This window comes from Canis lupus, chromosome 37 (genome assembly GCF_003254725.2).
Source record: "Canis lupus dingo isolate Sandy chromosome 37, ASM325472v2, whole genome shotgun sequence".
Classification (NCBI taxonomy): Eukaryota; Metazoa; Chordata; class Mammalia; order Carnivora; family Canidae; genus Canis; species Canis lupus.
This window is the reverse complement of record NC_064279.1, coordinates 15,003,322-15,023,210: the sequence shown is the minus strand read 5'-3', so window position 1 is coordinate 15,023,210 and position 19,889 is coordinate 15,003,322. Positions and strand designations below refer to the sequence as shown.

General features: G+C 40.9%; 1 protein-coding gene across 1 annotated transcript in view; it reads right to left on the bottom strand.

The window, feature by feature from the left end:
- Positions 1–19,889, bottom strand: part of LOC118353500 (uncharacterized) — a 32,775-nt gene that overhangs the window by 1,120 nt on the left and 11,766 nt on the right. The window lies entirely within an intron of this gene.

Sequence of the window (19,889 nt, the reverse complement as noted above, 5' to 3'; positions counted from 1 at the left end):
TAATGGTGTGAAACAACAACCGTCTTATTACGCTCATGAGATAATCCCATGAGTGCAGAATACAGAAAGGGCACAGCGGAGATGGGGGCGACTCCCTGTTCTGTAAGGCTGGAGCCTCAGCTGGATGCTGGAAGGCCAGGGCTTGACTCAGCGGCGGGCCGGAGCGGCTCGAGTGGGGACACCCAGCTCCCAGACAGCATCTCCGCTCACAAGCTTGGCTCCTGGGCCGGAATGGTTGAAAGACGGATCCAGAGGGGACGGTCTTCCAGAGCATCTACCTGTGGTCTATTCAGCAGGACAGTCCCAGGATAATTGTACTGGTAGGGCTTGCTCGGGGCTCAGAGAGCTAGACCAAGGAGGAAGCCGCAAGGTGTTTTAGGACAACCTTGGAAGTTACACAGCGTCACTTCCACTGTCCTTTATTGGCCAAGCCAGTCTCAGAGCCCACCCAGATTCAAGGGGAGGAAGCATGGGGGGACACTGCATGGGGGGAGTGTCAAAGAATTTAAAACCACCGCAAGGGTAGAGATTGGGGGACAATCAGTTCCTGCGAAAGGCCCTATATCTGTACCACAGCAATGAAGAGGGAGACACAGAGGAAAAAAGAGAGACCACTAACAACTACAAAAGTCTCTTTTCTTTTTAAATTATTTTTTAATTATTATTATTTAGAGAGGGGGAGTGAGGGAGAGGGAGAGGAAGAGAATGTGGGGTAGCAGGAGAGGGAGAGAGAGAGAAAAAATATATATATATATTTTTAATTTTTCCCCTTTTAGAAAGAGAGATGGGTGGGAGGGAGAGGGAGAGAGAATCCCAAGCAGCCTCCACAGCCAGCACGGAGTCTGACACGAGGCTCCATCTCACAACCCTGAGATCACAACCTGAGCTGAAATCAAGAGGCAGAAGCTTAACCGGCTGAGTCACCCAGGTGCCCCAAACGAAGTTTCTATAACATACCAATTAATCTGTAGCTATTTTCTAATTACCACATCCACAACTCCCCTGCTTTGTATCCAGTATAGAGTGGCTAAGTCCCCTATCATATAGAGGATAGAGTTGAGGCCCTTTCCTTGGGCTCAAATTTTTTAAGCTTTCAAATATAACTCAAGGACCTTCGCATAGGGAACTGAAATGTTTTTTTTGTTTGTTTGCTTGTTTTTGTGGGATGAAAGCTATTTATAGGAGGAAATGAGTCTTTGTTAGGGTGTTTACAGATTCTCCAGCCTGGGTTGCTATACATTGGGTAACTGTTGAGTCCAAACAAAGTAGTGTTCCTCAAGTAACATATTTACCATCACAGTTTGAGTACCATAGTGGGACCCAAACTAGTTCTCTAGAGTCTTCCATTCATTTCCATTTTACAGGATTTACCATATTATTCAGCAGGATAAGTAACCTCCCTGCCAAACAATGTACTGAACATTATTAATATATAATTCTTTTTCTGAATTAAAAAAAAGTTTTTTAATCACAAGGGAAAAACTAGGACAGGAACTAGGCCTATTGAGATCTTTACTCTTCCAAGACTTTAGGATTTTCCTCATGTTCTTACGAGTAGGGTGACCTTGCCCCATTGCTCTAGAACAGAAGCATCTACTTTGCTGTTGGGCAGTCCTGGGATAATGGTGGAAATCTAAACGGAGCAGTAAAGCATGACTCAATTTCATTAATCTCAATTTCTCCTGTCAAGAAGAATAAAGGCCACAATTTTTTTTTTTTTTTTGCTTCTTTCTTTCTTTTCTTTCCTTTTCTTTTTTTTAGGATTTTATTTATTCATGAGAGACACAGAAACAAGGACCTGTTTCTATTTCTTTTTTAAGACTAGGAGCAACCTGGTCTTGATCCGAGGTGCAATATTACGTGGATAAAGTTAAATAATAGGATAATACATGCCTTCCTGTAGCTCCACAAACCCCAAACAATTCCCATAAAGCATGAAGTGGACATGGATTGTTTGCTTAGTAGCAGGAACTAAACAGCCACATCGCTGCGTGGGATTGGGCTTGTTTTGTACCTGCAAACCCGGAGGGAATGAGGAGGGAAGGGTAGTGTACCCCTGGGCAGCAGTTTGTTACAAGGAGATGCCATGTGGTCCTTACTCCTTTCACTCTATCTCTAGTGCTCTACCCAATATTTCCCTCTCATATCATCCCACTCAGACATGAGGTACATTTTCTACCGGTTCAGATTTATCATTGTCCTCCCATGTACTCTGCACCTCTTCTTCACCGTGACTCAATATACAAAATGTGTTGCAGTTTGGTAAAACCAGAATGATTTATCATCCAAAACTGGACTATGAGGACAAATAACTTGTAAGGGAATAGCTTTAGGAACCTGTGGTGCACTATATAAATTAATCAATGGCCAGAAAAGAGATACCTAATCAATTTTAATAATATATTTGAGTCTTGAAAATCTACATTTTTTTTAAGATTTATTTATTTTTATTTTTTTTATTTTTTTTAAGATTTATTTATTTGACAGAGAGAGAGAGAGAACACAAGCAGGGGGAATGGCAGAGGTGGGGTGAGAGGGAGAAGCAAGCAGGCTCCCCGCTAAGCAGGGAGCCCAATATGGGACTCGATCCCAGGACTCTGGGATCATGACCTGGGCTGAAGGTAGACGTTTAACTGACTGAGGCACTCAAGTACCCTGAGAATCCACATCTCATTCCACTGTGAACTTTTTTTAAATTTTTATTTATTTATGATAGTCACAGAGAGAGAGAGAGAGAGAGAGGCAGAGACACAGGCAGAGGGAGAAGCAGGCTCCATGCACCAGGAGCCCGACGTGGGATTCGATCCCGGGTCTCCAGGATCGCGCCCTGGGCCAAAAGGCAGGCGCCAAACCACTGCGCCACCCAGGGATCCCCACTGTGAACTTTTCGATTGGGATTGATTCTTCCATTCATGTTTTATGGTTTAATTCATTAAGTCCTTGTACAAGAAAAGCACTTTTAAGAAGGAAAATGAAAAAGTAAATTAAAAATTAAAAAAAAAATTTTTAATTAAAAAAAAGAAGGAAAATGAAAAACACCCTAAGTGGGTGGGAAACCATTCTGTTAGGTGAACCACCAAAGAGATTATTAGGGGCTTCTATGCTTTTAACAGCTTCCTGCTAATATTCGTAGTAGCTTGACAAATAAGGCTACTAGGCAAGGGCTGTGCCGATTCAGTTTTATTCCCTGGGTGGCACCCAACATGCTCTGTTTTTAAAAATTATTATTATTTTTTTACAATTTTATTTATTTGAGAGAGAGAGTGCGAGTGAGAGAGTGAGAGAGCACAGTGAGGGGAGGAGAAGAAGCAGACTCCCCGCTGAACAGGTAGCCTGACTCGGGGCTCCATCCCAGGACCCCAAGATCATGACCTGAGCTGAAGGCAGATGCCTGACCAACTGACCACCCAGGTGCCCTCCAACACGCTCTATACATTTGAACATCTTGATGTTAACTCAAGTTATTATGCCCAATCCTCAAGGTTGAGTAGAACAAGTCAACTGCTCACCCCTGGGAATAATAGGTACTTTTCCCCAGGCACAAAGCTATATGATTAGGGCACTGGGCAAGATTTTCCTGAATTGGCCCATCTGCCCAGAAGAGGTCATTCCTTTCCCCGTGTGAGCACCTTGCTCCCAGAGAGCTCTGTAGACTCACCCACTGACTCAGCATGATTGCAAACAATAAATGGTTGAGAAATTATTGTCCCTGCTAAGAGTTTCTGATGCAGTAAAGCACATGGATGCAGTCAGTGACCAAAAAGATACCAGATCTCAATTTCTGATAGGGCCCATGGTTCTTTCCCTGAACGCATTCACAAAGCATAGACATCACAAGTGTTGGCTACCCTTTTCTCTCCTCACACTCCTGCTGCTCCAAAATCTTTCGTCTTCCTTCCCCAAAACTCCCAAATAGTTTTTCTACCAGAGTTCAAAGAATTTGCTCCTTGTTCTTCAATATATATGCACCAAGTTTAGCCAAGTTAAGTTTAGCCAGATTTTTTTCTTGGGCATCGGAAGGAGGGAGACTGAATTGGCAGAGGTTATACTTTCTGGTTAAGTAGAGTACACAGTGCACACCTTTTCAAACAGTTGCCTAACGTTCCACTGTGTACCTCTACCAAAATTTATCCCAATTCTCTATCAGTAACAACTAAAATGTATTGAGCATATGCTGCGGCTTAGGCATGGTTCTAACTATCACAGCCCAGTGACAAATTCTGTTCTTAGCTCCACTTTACAGATGGGTAGACCAAAAGCACGGTGGGGTAATTTGTCCATGATCACACAGCTAGTAAGCTGTGGAGCTGGGACTGGAATCCAAGCAATTCTTAGCCACTATGCTCTATGCTTCCCTATCAATGGGGTAGATGCTCCAGATTTTTTAAGTTACAGATCATGAGGTAATGAATATCCTTGTACATAAATATTTGCATACTTTTCTAAGTATATCAGTAAGGACAAATTCCTTGAAATGACATTACGGGGTCAAAGAGCAGCACATTTTTCTTTGAACAGAAAATATTTCTCCTCCAAACTTATCATTTGTTTTGGGGAGGCAGCATTTTATCAGAGGCAACAAGCCACTCTTTCACTATATTTAGAATTTTAGTAGCAAAAATACTAGAAAGTCATCCTAGTACTTAAGCTGAGGGAGTATTAACTAGGTGGTCCTTTCCTCATATCCTTTGTTATTATTTTTTTAATATATATATTTTAAAGATTCTATTTATTTATTCATGAGAGACAGAGAGAGAGAGAGAGAGGCAGAGACACAGGCAGAGGGAGAAGCAGGCTCCATGCAGAGAGTCTGACGTGGAACTCGATCCCGGGTCTCCAGGATCACGTCCTGGGCCAAAGGCAGGCGCTGAACCGCTGAGCCACCCAGGCTGCCCCCTTTCTGTTATTTGATTAGGGAGTGCAGACAGATAAACTGAAAGCCAAGCCAAGGAGCCTGGACTAGGGCCTGGGTCATGGTAGTTCAGGGATTGAATTAAATGACTAGGTCTTTGACTTTTTTTTTTTAATCTGTAAAATGGGGATTTTAAGTACTACCTACTTTATATCCCACCTTTGATGTAAAGACATAGCTATGAATGTATATGTTTAAACGTGATCACTAAGAACGCTTGTAATGGAGGGATACCCATCTGGAACCAGGGAAAGAAGTGTGGAGCCAAATAGGGAACTGAGATCTGGTATCTTTTTGATCACTAAATGTGTACATGTGCTTTACTCATACATGTGCATCAGAAACCCTGGGAGAGACAATAATTTCTCAGCCACTTCGTGTGTGTCACCATCTGTGTCTTAGTATACTTCCAGCAGCTAGGCTCAATATAAACATTTTATAAATACATTAATGAACAAAGTTTGCAAGGCTGCTCCTTTAGTTTTCCAAAGCTAAGACTAATATCCTCTCTCAAAAAAATAATTTTTAGCACTTTGTTTTTCCCCGAAATAATGAGTATCTTATGTCTTCTTTAGAGAACTATGTTCATAACATGGCTTAAGGTCTTAAAATTTGATCTTGGGTAACTAATAAACAAATCACCCAGAAGAGAACCTGAAGTTATCTAGTTTGTCAAATGTTGAGTAACTGCCTTTCTATAAATTTGGAAAATACAGAAATGTAGAAAAACAATCCATTTATTGATTAGTAACCATTACACCGTATAATTTATTGGGCCTAGGGGATCCCTGGGTGGCTCAGCGGTTTAGCGCCACCTCCCGCCCAGGGTGTGATCCTAGAGTCCTGGGATCGGGTCCTGCGTTGGGCGGCCTGCTTCTGTCTCTGCCTGTGTCTCTGCCTCTCTCTGTGTGTGTGTCTCTCATGAATAAATAAATAAGATCTTAAAAAAAATCTAAATTCAATCTATTTCCCACTTTCCAACATATATATTTTTCTTTTCTCTGTTTTTTTTTTTTTTTAAGATTTTATTTATTTATTCATGAGAAAGACACAGGCAGAGGGAGAAGCAAGCTCCCTGTGGCGAGCCGGATGCAGGACTCGATTCCAGGACTCCGGGATCATGCCCTGAGGCAGACGTTCAACCACTGAGCAACCAAGGCATCCCTCTTTTTCTTTCTTTCTTTCTTTTTCCTTTTCTTTTTCTTTTTTCTTTATAATCTCCACACCCAAATGGGGCTCGAATTCAGGACCCTGAGATGAAGAGTCACATGCTCTTCTGACTGAGCCAGTCAGGTACCCCTAGAATTATATATAGATTTAAACTTGGTTGGGAAATATCTATGAATTTCAACATGAAAATATTTTAGTCTTGAGTGTTCTGGGACAGAAAAACTACATATTTTTATGAATGACATTTATGCATACTCAAATATAGAAATTAAATAAACATGTAAAACATTCTGATCAGGTGTGAATAGAATATATTTTTAAGAATCTATCACTAGGCAGCCAAATTTTATTTACTGAAGAGTTTCCTTTCAGGATTTTGCCAGGAACTGGAAAAATAATATTGTTTTAGTCTGTTTGGGTTGCTATAACAAAATACCGCAGACTGGATAGCTTATAAACAGATTTATTTTTCACAGTTCCAGAGCCTGGAAGTTCCACCATTAGGGTGCCAGCATGGTCAGGTTCTGGTGAAGGCCCTTTCCAGGTTGCAGACGGCCACCTCTTGCTCTGCCTCACAGGATAGAAGGGAGTAGGGAGCTTCTGAGGTCTCTTTCGTAAAAGCACTAGTCCCATTCATGAAAGCCCCATCCTCATAACATAAGCACCTCCCAAAGGCCCTGCCTCCTAAATCATCACACTGGGCATTGGGATGTCAACATATGAATTTTGAAGGGGCGCAAACATTCAAATCATAACAAATACCTAAATTCACAGTAGTCCTCCTCAGTTATGGGAAAGTAATCGCCAATGGCAAAACAGATGCTAGTATATAGTTCTACTCTACTCTGAATAACTGTGCTGGGAGCTATATTCTCTCTGAGTCATGGTATCAAAGAGACAATAAACTCAATGATGAACTTAAGTTGGCCAGGTCCCAGCTTCTAGCGATTGTATGTGTACCCAACAGGTCTATGATTTATTTACTAAGTCTCTGTAGCATTGGGACTGTTCCTAAAATTTCTGTTCACTCTATGTATCACAATCCATTAAGATTATAATTTTTCAACTATATTCCAAAGTTGAGAAAATTAATCAACTTATGACAAGGATTCGGAGCAATCATTATATCCAACACTATTTACTGAGTGGAGACACCATGTAATATTGTACACACTGACTTGTATGTTTAGGGAGAAAGTTCTGGAATCAGTTTCCCAGATTTAAATCCTGGCTCTACCACTTACCAACTATGTCATCTCTATCACTATTACCAGCTGAAATAGGGATGATAATGATAACACCCGCCTCATAGAATTAACTAATATGTGTAAAGCACAAAGCATGAGTAAGTTCTTGGTGTTAGTTGTTACTTCCTCCTTTATTTTTTTTTTTAAGATTTTATTTATTTATTCATAGACACACACACACACACACACACACACACAGACACAGAGGCAGAGACACAGGCAGAGGGAGAAGCGGGCTCCATGCAGGGAGCCTGACGTGCGACTCGATCCCGGGTCTCCAGGATCACACCCCGGGCTGAAGGCAGCGCTAAACCGCTGCGCCACTGGGGCTGCCCTTACTTCCTCCTTTAAAAAAAAAAATACGGAAAATGTATACCTAGGGGTGCCTGGCTGGCTCATTTGGTAGAGCAACCAACTCTTGATCTTGGAGTTGTAAGTTTGAGCCCCACATTGGGTGTAGAGAGGACTTAAAAATAAAATGTGTATCCAGAAACCTGTGATTTTAGTGTGCAACCAATCTATAGTTTGGTACTAGAATAGAAAGCATTATGGCTTTTTCCACATCATACTTTACATCAAAAATTTTACTTCTAGTCAGTTTTAAAGTAATAAGAATGGGAAAACCTAGGCAGCCTGGGTGGCTTAGCGGTTTAGCGCTGCCTTCAGCCCAGGGTGTGATCCTGGAGACCCGGGATCCAGTCCCACATTGGGCTCCCTGCATGGAGCCTGCTTCTCCCTCTGCCTGTGTCTCTGCCTCTTTCTCGCTCTCTCTGGTCTCTCATGAATAAATAAAATCTTAAAAAAAAAAATAAAAAAAGAATGGGCAAACCTTGGCTTTAGAAATAACCTTTTAGACAGAAAATAAGTATATAAACATTAGATATTTGAATTACTCGAGGTTTAGCTACTAAAAGCAATATCAAAAAAAAAAAAAAGCAATAATCCCCTATTTTGAATCCTGATTTATTTCATGCCCAGTAATAATAGTCATCATTAATATCTAATGCAGTATATTGCACAGTCAGGTACTCAAACATTTGCTCAATAAATTAATGAATAAAAAGTAAATTCACAGTTATAGCTGAGAGTATGAAGAGAACATTTAATTTTTTTTTTCATTTAGCTCTAGCAATGTAATTCCTAGCCAGCAAAGTGCACACAGTTTATATAAATCAAGCTGTTTGGTCCAGAGAGTAATGCATCATGGGAAATTATAATCACTGCTTTTACAACTGGGTATGATCCTGTGAAATTCTGTCTGTGCTCTTGGTGAGAAAGGAAGGAGGAGGACAGACAGATCAGAAGGACAGATGGATCAATCCTGCTGGAGAACAAATCAAAACCAATGTTCTACTAATGGAAGATTACTGACATTTACTTTTATGAAGGACTTAGAGAAGTTTGCAAACATACTGCGATTTTTAAAAAGATGACTTACTGAGTTATGAAGAAAAAAGTAAAAAAGGACCTGTTATTAAAAAGATATTTTCCTTGGGGCACCTGGGTGGCTCAGCCAGTTAAGCGTCCAACTCTTGATTTTGGCTCAGGTCATGGTCTTGGGGTTGTGAGATCAAGCCCTGTGCTGGGTGTCTGGGTGTCAGGCTCCATCCACCCTGAGCATAGAGCTTCTTTGAGATTCTCTCTCTCTTTCCCTCTGCTCCCCACCCCCACCCCCTCAAAAAAGACATTTGCCTTTTGCCTGATGAATGTGGACTGGTTGTCCCATTAGTTCATATATACTATTAGTCTAAATATATTCTGTGGTAGACTGAATAATGGCCCCCAAATATGTACATGTCTTCATTCCTTGAATACACAAATGTTACCCTACATGGCAAAACAGATTTTGTAGATATGATTAAGTTAAGGATCTTGAGTTGGGGAGATTATTCTAGATTATCTGGATGGGGACAACGCAATCAAAAGGATCCTAGTAAGAGCGAAGCAGGAGGACAAAAGTCAGAGGAGACTGGAAGACACTGTGCTACTGGTTTTAAAGATGTAGGAGGGGATCATGAGTCAAGGAATGCAAGTAGTACCTTCTAGAAACTGCAAAAGGCAAAGGAACAGCTAGCTTGTCCCCTGGAGTGTCCAAAGGAATGCAACCCTGCTGATAGCTTAATTTCAGCCCAATAAAACCCATTTAGGACTTCTGACCCGCGAAACTGTAAGATAATAAACTGTGTTGTGTTAAGTCACTAAATTTGTAGCACTTTGTTAGGACAGCACGTTTCCATTAATACATTCATTAATCTGCACCTAACCTATGGAGACACTAATTTGAAATCAACAGGAAAGAGCTTTACTTCTAGTTCTCTTGGATTACAGCCGGAACTATCCTAGGAAAAGTGATTTATTTTAGGTTAGGGGTAGGAAAAAAGATAAGATGAATCGAGAGAGCATCTTTTGGTATCAGAAAGTGGAGAATTCAAAGAGAAAGAAAGAAAGAAAGAAAGAAAGAAAGAAAGAAAGAAAGAAAGAAAGAAAGAAAGAGAGAGAGAGAGAGAGAGAGAGAGAGAGAAAGAAAGAAAGAAAGAAAGAAAGAAAGAAAGAAAGAAAGAAAGAAAGAAAGAAAAAGAGAAAGAAAGGAAGGAAGGAAGGAAGGAAGGAAGGAAGAAAGAAAAAAAGAAAGAAAGAAAGAAAGAAAGAAAGAAAGAAAGAAAGAAAGACAGACAGAAAGAAAGAAGAAAGGAAGAAAGGAAAGAAAGAAAGTGGAGAATTGCTCAAAAAGGATTGGGGGTAGATCAAAAGGGTACAGATACTAACCTGAAAAAGCTACCTATGGCTAAAGCTCCAGCAAGTTGAACAACAAAATAACGATGGATTATAACTCCCCAAATGAAATATATGTACTTATGTGTCTACAATGAAATAAATAAATAGACACATGAAGAATGGACAATTCCATTGAATTATGTTGAAATTAATATGGGAAAAGGGTGCCTGGGTGGCTCATCGGTAAAGTGTCTGCCTTCAGCTCAGGTCATGATCCTGGGGTCCTCGGATGGGGCCCTGACCCTGTCGTGGTCAGGCTCCCTGCCCAGTAGAGTCTGCTTTTGCCTCTCCCTCTGCCCCTACCCCCACCTCATGCACATTCTCTTGCAAATAAATAAAATCTTTAAAAAGAATGAATATGGGAAAGTTTGAGGAAGAGCAGACTATTTGCAGTGCTCAAAGTATGCCTCCCAAAATACATTTTAATTACACGCGAAATACAGTACGTCTACAGTGGAGAAGCCCAGAAGACACCAGCTTAACCAAGTAATCAAGATTAATAATCACTAGTGTGGCAAGCAGTATTCTAAGATGCCAGCTCATTCCCTCTGTCCTCCTTACCTTTGTTTTTGTCTTTAAAGATTTTATTTATTTATTTGAAAGAGAGAGAGAGAGTGCACAGGCAGGGGGTAGGGGCAGAGGGAGGGGAAGAAGCAGGATCCTGGATCAACAATCCCATGACCTGGGCCGAAGGGAGATGTTCAACTGACAGAGCCCCCCGGGCACCCCTGTCCTCTCTTCCTTTGATATATATGCTTTGCACCCAGGCTGTGAATATAATGGATCTTAATCCTGTAATTAGGTTATATGATGTGACAGTCGATTTACGAATGGGAGATTATCAGTTCAGGACCTAATCATAAGGGCCTTTAAACCTGGGCCTAGGAGTCAGAGTTTGGAGGTGTGACAGGGATTGTCTGGGAGCTTCCCCTCTCCCCCTGTAGATGGAGGTGCCATACAACTAGAATGTGAGAGGGGCCTCCAGGGAAGGGAATGACCCCTGCCTGCCAGACAGCCAGAAAAGAGTTGGGTCCTATAATCAAGAAACCAAAGTCAGCTAACAGCCTGAACGGGCTGGCAAGAGGACTACCAGTTACAAATGTGAACGCGACTCAGCCAACACCTTCATTTCAGCCTTATAAGACCCTGAGCAGAGAGCCCAGCCACACTCTGCCTGGACCTCTCACCTCTAGGAACCTCGAGATAATACATGGGTGGTGTTTCACGGTGCTGGGTCTGTGGTGATTTACTCCAACAGCAGAAGAAAACGATACAACCAGCCGTAACACATCTTAACATCACACCCCTGATAGGGTGCTCTGAAAAGGACACATCACGTCTGCCAAAACTACATTACCTCTTCTGATCATGAGAAAACCTAAGAGAAATCCAAATTGAGAGACATTCTACAAAATGACTGACCACTACTCTTCAAAACGGTCAAGGTCATAAGAGAAAAAAAGACTGAGTGGAGTGGAAAAGGGACATTAGTGGTAAATTGATGAAATCTGAATAAAGTCTGTAGTTTAGTGATAACAACAACAAAATAAAACACCTGGACCTAGCTATTTCCTTCTAGAACTGGGCTAGTCTATGTAACCATAAGCAATTTACTTGCTAGAACTTGGTTTTTCCAATTGTTAGGAAACACGAAAAGCATATTTATAATGGGACTTTAAGATGCTGAGCTGAGGAGGGCCTGGGTGGCTCAGTCGGTTGAACATCTGCCTTGGGTTCAGGTCGTGATCTCAGGGTCCTGGGATCAAGTCCTGCCTCGGGCTCCCTGCTCAGTGGGGAGCTGCTCTCCCTCTCCTGCTTGCTCTCTCTGTCAAATAAATAAAATCTCTCAAAAAAAAAAAAATTCTTAGCTGAAATAGTAACAGTCATGTTGCTTTTTATTTGTTTTTAAGTAATTCTATTTTCTTTTAACATAGCTTAATTTTGGAAGAGTTGGTGTGTTTTGGAAGACAGTATGCTTCAATATTGTAATGATTTTGATGCAATATTACAAATTAATGAAAGCAAATACAATTTGTTTTGTTTTAGAGAGAGGGTGTGTGCACGGGCGTTGGGGGGGAGGGGGAGAGGGAGAGAGAGAATCTGAAATCAAGAGACAGATGCTTAACCAACTGAGCCAGCCAGGTGCCCCTAAACCAAATACTATTAATGAATATAATCCAAAAATGAAAATCTGGACAGCTTAGTACACTGTGGAGGCTTTTTGTGGCTGTTGCTTTAAGGTTTGCTTTTTTCTTTTACTTCAAATTAAGGAGTTGGCATAAACAAATACACAAAATCTTTTTGCGGTTCAAATGAATATTAGGTGATGGGAAGTGGGGTAACTGGATGATGGGCATTAAGGAGGTCATGTGATGTAATGAGCACTGCATGTTTTTATTTATTTATTTATTTATTTATTTATTTATTTATTTATTTATTTATGATAGTTACACACACAGAGAGAGAGAGAGAGAGGCAGAGACATAGGCAGAGGGAGAAGCAGGCTCCATACACGGGGAGGCTGACGTGGGATTCGATCCCAGGTCTCCAGGATCGCTTCCCGGGCCAAAGGCAGGCGCTAAACAGCTGCACCACCCAGGGATCCCAAGCACTGCGTGTTATATAAGACTGATGAGGGGGATCCCTGGGTGGCTCAGCAGTTTAGCGCCTGCCTTTGGCCCAGGGGGTGATCCTGGAGTGCTGGGATCAAGTCCCACGTCGGGCTCCCTGTATGGAGCCTGCTTCTCCCTCTGTGTCTCTGCCTCTCTCTCTCTGTGTCTCTCATGAATAAATAAATAAAACCTTTAAAAGAAAAAAAAAAAAGACTGATGAATCACTGAACTCTACCTCTGAAACTAATACATTTTATGTTTATCAATCGGATTTAAATTTAAAAAACACTAGGTGTTATTGCAAAAACCAAATAAAGGAATTAACATTTCAGAAATTTTCTGAACTCAAGTTAGGATAAAGAGAGGGGAGCAAAGAAAGATTCAGTAACACACCATTCAAACAGTTTGATTCAGAAAAGATAGAAGCCTGGGGCAGCTGGGTGGTTCAGTAAGTTAAGCGGCTGCCTTTGGCTCAGGTCATGATGCCAGGGTCCCAGGATCCAGTCCCACACTGGGCTCCCTGCTCAGCGGGGAGCCTACTTCTCCCTTTGCCCCTACCTCTGCTTGTGCTTTCTCTCTTAAATAAATAAAATCTTAAAAAAAAAAAAAGAGGGAATCTTCCAATTGAAAGAAATAAAGGATAAATGGCCTGCAAAGACTATTTAAGTGAGCTACATGATACTAAGTATCATGAGTCTCTTTCCCTACAATTTTTTCTGTTAGCTTTATTTCAGAGAGATGGACACCTAATGTAAGGACTGAATGATAATTTATCACATCATCAGCGATCACTGTGTAGAATATTCTAAACTTTGCTGCTTATACATTTTAGGTACATAATTCTTCCCTCCTTCCTCCACAGACAGAAACATAATGCTTACCATTTCTAGCTCAAGACTGGCTTAACGGCCTCCTCTGAGGTTAATGTTAACATCGTTCTGGACAGAGTAACAGGAAGCATCTGGGTATCTTACCACAAACTGAGATGATCCCTTCTTTCGCCATTTGAAGTACAAATTCTGTTGGTATTAAATTACTTAATTCCTTCTACTTTATTCATTAATACATTAAAACATTCAGATATATAAAACATCATAAAAGCTCTGGGAAAACCAAAATGATTTATGACTATGTAAACATTTATTTTGTCCTTCCCAGTTGGTCAATATTGATTTTTTTCTATTTACTTATTTTTAAAGTTTTAATTTTAATTCCAGTTACTTAACATATAGTTATATTAGTTTCAGGCGCACAATACAGTGATTCAACCCTTCCAGACATCAGCCAGTGCTTATGACAAGTCCACTCCTTAACCCCTGTCACCTATCTCACCCATTCGCCTCACCCTCTCCCCATGAAAGCTATTCTTACAAATCTTTTGTTTTTATTTCTAGAACCATCTATGGCTACAGGAAAATTCAGGGAATAATGTTAGTCAATTAACAGCTGCCACGTTACCTAGGGGAGCAGATGGTATAATTGATCATGTCCTACAAAACGGGGGAAGGGAATACTTAAAAACAGTTCCTCAAATATGCCACAGAGTTTCCACACAAAAGGCAATAATGAAAACCATATTTTTCTCTTGTATGTTTGGTTTTACTTCAGGTGATATTCTTAGACTGTATTTTTTATTTTTAACCTGTAGGTTTTTCAATATTAAGTGACATTAGTCATTTAAAAAGAGAGTTTACATACAGATTAGTCATTTAAAAAGAGTTTTTAGCAATAAAAAATGTACAACAAGGGGCAGCTGGGTGGTTCAGTGGCTGAGCATCTATCTGCCTTTGGCTCAGGTCATGATCCCAGGGTCCTGGGATCGAGTCCTGCATCAGGCTCTCCACAGTGAGCCTGCTTCTCCCTCTGCTTACGTCTTTTGCCTCTCTCTGCCTCTCATGAATAAATAAAATCTTAAAGGGGCAGCCAGGGTGGCTCAGCGGTTTAGCGCCGCCTTTGGTCCAGGGCACCATCCCGGAGTCCCCGGATCGAGTCCCACATCGGGCTCCCTGCATGGAGCCTGCTTCTCCCTCTGCCTGTGTCTCTGCCTCTCTGTCTCTCTGTCTCTCATGAATAAATAAATAAAATCTTTAAGAAAAAAATAAAAAATAAAAAAATAAAAAAAAAATAAAATCTTAAAGAAAAAAAAAGAATGTACAACAGAAATAACCCAGCAGAAAAATGTAGCATACTTAGCACCACTCCCAGATTTTTTAGCTAGACTATAATAATGGACAATTGGAATATAATCCTTAAGGGTGACTGGCATAGTTAGAATTGTACAGATACTATTTTACTCATCACCTTGGACTCTGAGATTGACAGATAGTCCACATATGCTTTCTTAGTACCCTTCTCATTTAACCTATTGACTAACTCTATTTTTATTTTATTTATTTATTTTTTTTAATTTTTATTTATTTATGATAGGCACACAGTGAGAGAGAGAGAGAGGCAGAGACACAGGCAGAGGGAGAAGCAGGCTCCATGCACCAGGAGCCTGACGTGGGATTTGATCCTGGGTCTCCAGGATCATGCCCTGGGCCAAAGGCAGGCGCTAAACCGCTGCGCCACCCAGGGATCCCTAACTCTATCTTTATTATACAATTGTCTCAAAGCCATTGAACTGGTGAAGAATTCAAAATCTCAAATATTAATTTAATAAATATGGTGCATATTTTGTGGCAAACACTGTTCTAGATGCTTAGTGAACAAAATTTTTAAAAAAAGAAAAGGAGGGGTGCCTGGTTGGCTCAGCTGGTAAAGCATCTGACTTTTGATCTCCAGGTCATGAGTTCAAGCCCCATGTTGGATGTGAAGCCTAGTTTAAAAAAAAATAATAAAATTTAAAAAATTTTTTAAAGATTTTATTTATTTATTCATGAGAGACACACAGAGAGAGGCAGAGACACAGGCAGAGGGAGAAGCAGACTCCCCACAGAAAGTCCGATGTGGGACTCAATCCTGGGACCTCGGGATCATGACCTGAGCCAAAAGCAGACACTCAACCACTGAGCTACCAGGCACCCTAAAATTTTTTTTAAAAGGGGGAGGGAATACCCTAGCTTTCATGGAACATAAGTGTATGTTCTCCCAGTGTGGAGCTCAACACAAGGCTTGAATTCCTGACTCTGAGATCAAGACCTGAGCTGAGATCAGGAGCCACCCAGGCACCGCAGAACTTACATTTTTTAAGTGGGATCTGTATAAAATAAAACATCTCCAAAACAGTAATTCTTTTCTCTCTTGCCAGACAGAAGCCACTTGAGGGGAGAGGCTACTGTTTCCCCAATATCCTAATCATAGTGCCTCGCACACCATGATTCATAGGTACTCCTTGAATAATTAAATAGCAGAAGATCCTTTTTACTTAAATATAAATAATAGTTCTTCATAGCCTGTCGTATCCGTTCGAATTTTTCAGCTTGCCTTTCAAAGTCCCCTTAATTGGGCCCTCCCCTATGTCTTTTCAGCACACAATTTGTTGTACTACAGAGAAGATATACTCACTCCTGCTTTATTTACCATATGCCACTTCCTCTGCCCCAGGCAACTAAAAACCTTCTCCATTTATTTTATTTTTAAATATTCTATTTACCTATTTTACAGAGAGAGAAACAAGCAGGTGGAGCAACAGAGGAAGAAGGAAAAGCAGGCTTCTCGCCAAGCAGGGAGCCTGACTCAGGGCTCGATCCCAAGACTCCTGGGTCATGATCTGAGCAGAAAGCACTCTTAACCCACTGAACCACTCACATGCCCCTAAAACCTTCTCCATTGAGATTCAACAAACACTGATCTAGGGTCTTCTGTGTGCCAGGGCTGTGCTAGAGATTTCCATATATCTTCTTGGATCTACATAAGCGTACTCTCACATTCTAGGGAGAGAAAGACTTGGCTCTGAGATCTGAGAGTGGCCCAGCTACTATGAGGCAGGCCTGAACTTCGACAACAATCTGGAGCACCTTTCGCTCCTTGCTCTGCCCCTTTGGTTCCCTATTATGAGCCCTTGCTTGTTCTCCTGGGCTTCCCTGATCATACCTACCTTTGCAGCTAGATTATAAGCTCCCTGTGCCCAACTGGGTACCATATTTTACTACCCTACAGAGCCTGAGTGCCATGCCCAGCAAGCACTCAGTAAATACTTCACTAATTGAAGGAAGGCTAACCAATTTGGGCTGAGTATCCTATTTTCATAACCTTTGCAATAAAATCCAGCTTTTTTTTTCTTTAAAAATTTCATTTCTAAGTAATCTGTACATTCAACGTGGGGCTTGAACTCACAACCCCAAGATCAAGAGTCACATGCTCTATGAAGGAACTAGCCTGATACCCAACAAATTCCATCTTTCAAATTAAGTTTCACAGGGTCAGAACTTGATGTGTGAAAAAACAGCAACTTTTTTCCTTTTAGTTTTAAATACCTCACTTGAGATTTTAGTTATCTCTGGCTTACAGGTAAACAACTTAAAGTTCAGCTCATCTTCCTTCACTGCCTTTCATCACAACCCTGTTCAGTTTATTTTCCAAGCATGGAGGTCCTAGTGTTTCCAGGTTTTCTATCCTTCTTGGACCACACAATGGCCTCTTCACGTGGTCATGAGTTCCAACATGGTAAAACTGCACAGCAACTTGCATTTTCATGAGATAACCTAGCCAGTGTCATGTGTTCTCATCAGCCAGTAGACGTGTCCTCAACATGTTTAGCTTGGCCAGCAGTTGAGAAAAAAATAAGAAACTTAGTATTTTTAAGCCTAGTGGTCTCAAGTTCCTCCCGGGTTCCACCACTCCCTACAGTCTTCACCCCGGTCAGTTTGGACCTTTATCCTATATGTCAACTGTAAACAACGAGAGGACAGGGCCTGTCTGCTTCACTTTTTAACCACTGCAGGACCCTACAAATTTCAGCCTGATTAATACATAGCAGTAGTAGCTCTTCAACTTCTTGTCCCAATCCACTGTAAAGATACATATATCTGTATCTCATAACTGAAAAGAACTGTTTCATGAAATAAACTTTGACCACAATGACTCTGGATATTTTCTATTCTCTAGTATTCTATTCTTTAGTAGGTCATTAGCTGCAAAGTTGATTTCCTAAGTTCCCTGTTTCAAACACAACATGCCACAGAGGTTGAGGTCAGTTCTCTTGGCACTGCATCACCTAGTACAAGAAGACCCCTGTGATCATTTTCCGTTAGGGTCAAGTGCTAGGGAAATGCTTAGCAGTCTGGCACATAGCTGAGTAAATACATGTTTGTGGCTTTGTGTTGACTGAGACTGTTCCTACTGTGAAAATATATACTTCAATCACATTTTTAAAAATTAAACTTTCATTTCATCAAAAGTACTAATAACTTTTTTTTAGTACTAAGAACTTCAAAGAGAAATCTCACACAAATCCTCCAAGAAAATAGTCAATATGTAAATAGGGTTTTAATTAACATATCTGTTCCTCAATACTTTGGAAATCGATTCTAGAGCAAAGCCCCTTTTCAGTTTTTTTTTTTTTTAAAGGTTTTATTTATTTATTCATGAGAGACACACAGAGAGAGGCAGAGATTCAAGCAGAGGGAGAAGCAGGCTCCATGCAAGGGAGCCTGATGTGGGACTTGATCCCGGGTCTCCAGGATCATGCCCTGGGCTGAAGGTGGCACTAAACTGCTGAACCACCCCGGCTGCCCTGTTTTCAGTTTTCTAATTAAAGTCCTACTTTGATTCCAGTCACTTTCTATAAATTCAGGGAAAAGAAATAGAAATATTCAGTGAATGGAGTGGCTGTTAGGTGTCAGGTAGTATACTACATATGGTCCTCTAAGTCATCTTATTCAAGCAGTAGTCTTAAGAATGAGGGCACTGAGGCCTGAGAGTTTAGGGAACTTGCCTGTTTGTATAGCTAGTGAATAAATATTAGCTACGGGATTCACACATGGTTTTCTAAACCCCACACTTTAACCTAACACTGTGTTTGCATTTTAAAACAATGAACTAATACCTGTCTGATAAAACTGCTAGTTGGAAATGTTGTATGTGTCAAACATCCACTATTTCCTTTGTGGGGTTGCTCTTTTTGGAGATATTTCATAATCTGGGGTGTCTCAGTGATGTCTGGTCGGTCAGGCATCCGACTCTTGGTTTGGGCTCAGGTTGTGATCTCAGCGTCATGAGATTGAGCCCCTTATTAGGCTCTGGGCTCAGCATGGAGTTGGCTGAAGATTCTCTCTCCCTTTCCCTCTGCCCCTAAACGCTAAGCTCTCTCTCTCAAATAAAATAAGTAAATCTTGGGATGCCTGGGTAGCTCAGTGGTTGAGCGTCTGCCTTCAACTCTGATTGTAACCCTGGTGTCCCGGGATCCAGTTCTGCATCAGGCTCCCTGCGAGAAGCCTGCTTCTCCCTCTGCTTATGTCTCTGCCTCTCTCTGTGTGTCTGTCATGAAAAAATCAATAAAATCTTTAAGAAAAAAAAAAGTAAATCATTAAACAAAAAGATATTTTATAATCTTTTTATGCTTATCAGAAAAATCTTTGTTAAATACCTCCTATGGAAACTTTTTTTTTTTTAAAGGATTTTACTTATTCATGAAAGACACGAGAGAGAGGCAGAGACACAGGCAGAGGGAGAGAAGCAGGCTCCCACACAGTGTGCCCCAAGTAGGACTTGATCCAGGTACCCCGGGATCACGCCCTGAACCAAACACTCAACCACTGATCCACCCAGGTGCCCCCCTCATATTGAAACTTAAATGCATCTCATTCTTTAGAATGGTTAATGAATGAGGGTTTAACTAGTCACAATATTCTGTTGTGCATTCTGTGGGTACTCTTCCTGTACCCCATTTTATATTTAACACTTTGATTAAATCTGAAGGACACACCAAAATCTCAGCTAAACCTAGAATTCTTTATTGTAGACTGTCAACTATGTGGGTATTCAAAACTATCTCGAGGGGCACCCACCTGGCTCAGTAGGTAAAGCATGAAACTCTTGATCGTGGCGTTGTAAGTTCCAGCTCCATGATGGGTGTAGAGATTACTTAAAAATAAAATCTTAAAAACAAAACTATCTGGAAAAAAAAAAAATCAATGGACTGTTTCTGTTGTAATGTAGATATTTGGTATGCCATAATCTTAGTCTCCTTTCATCTTTTTCTGTGTTGAGGTCAACTTGTGACTAGTGCTG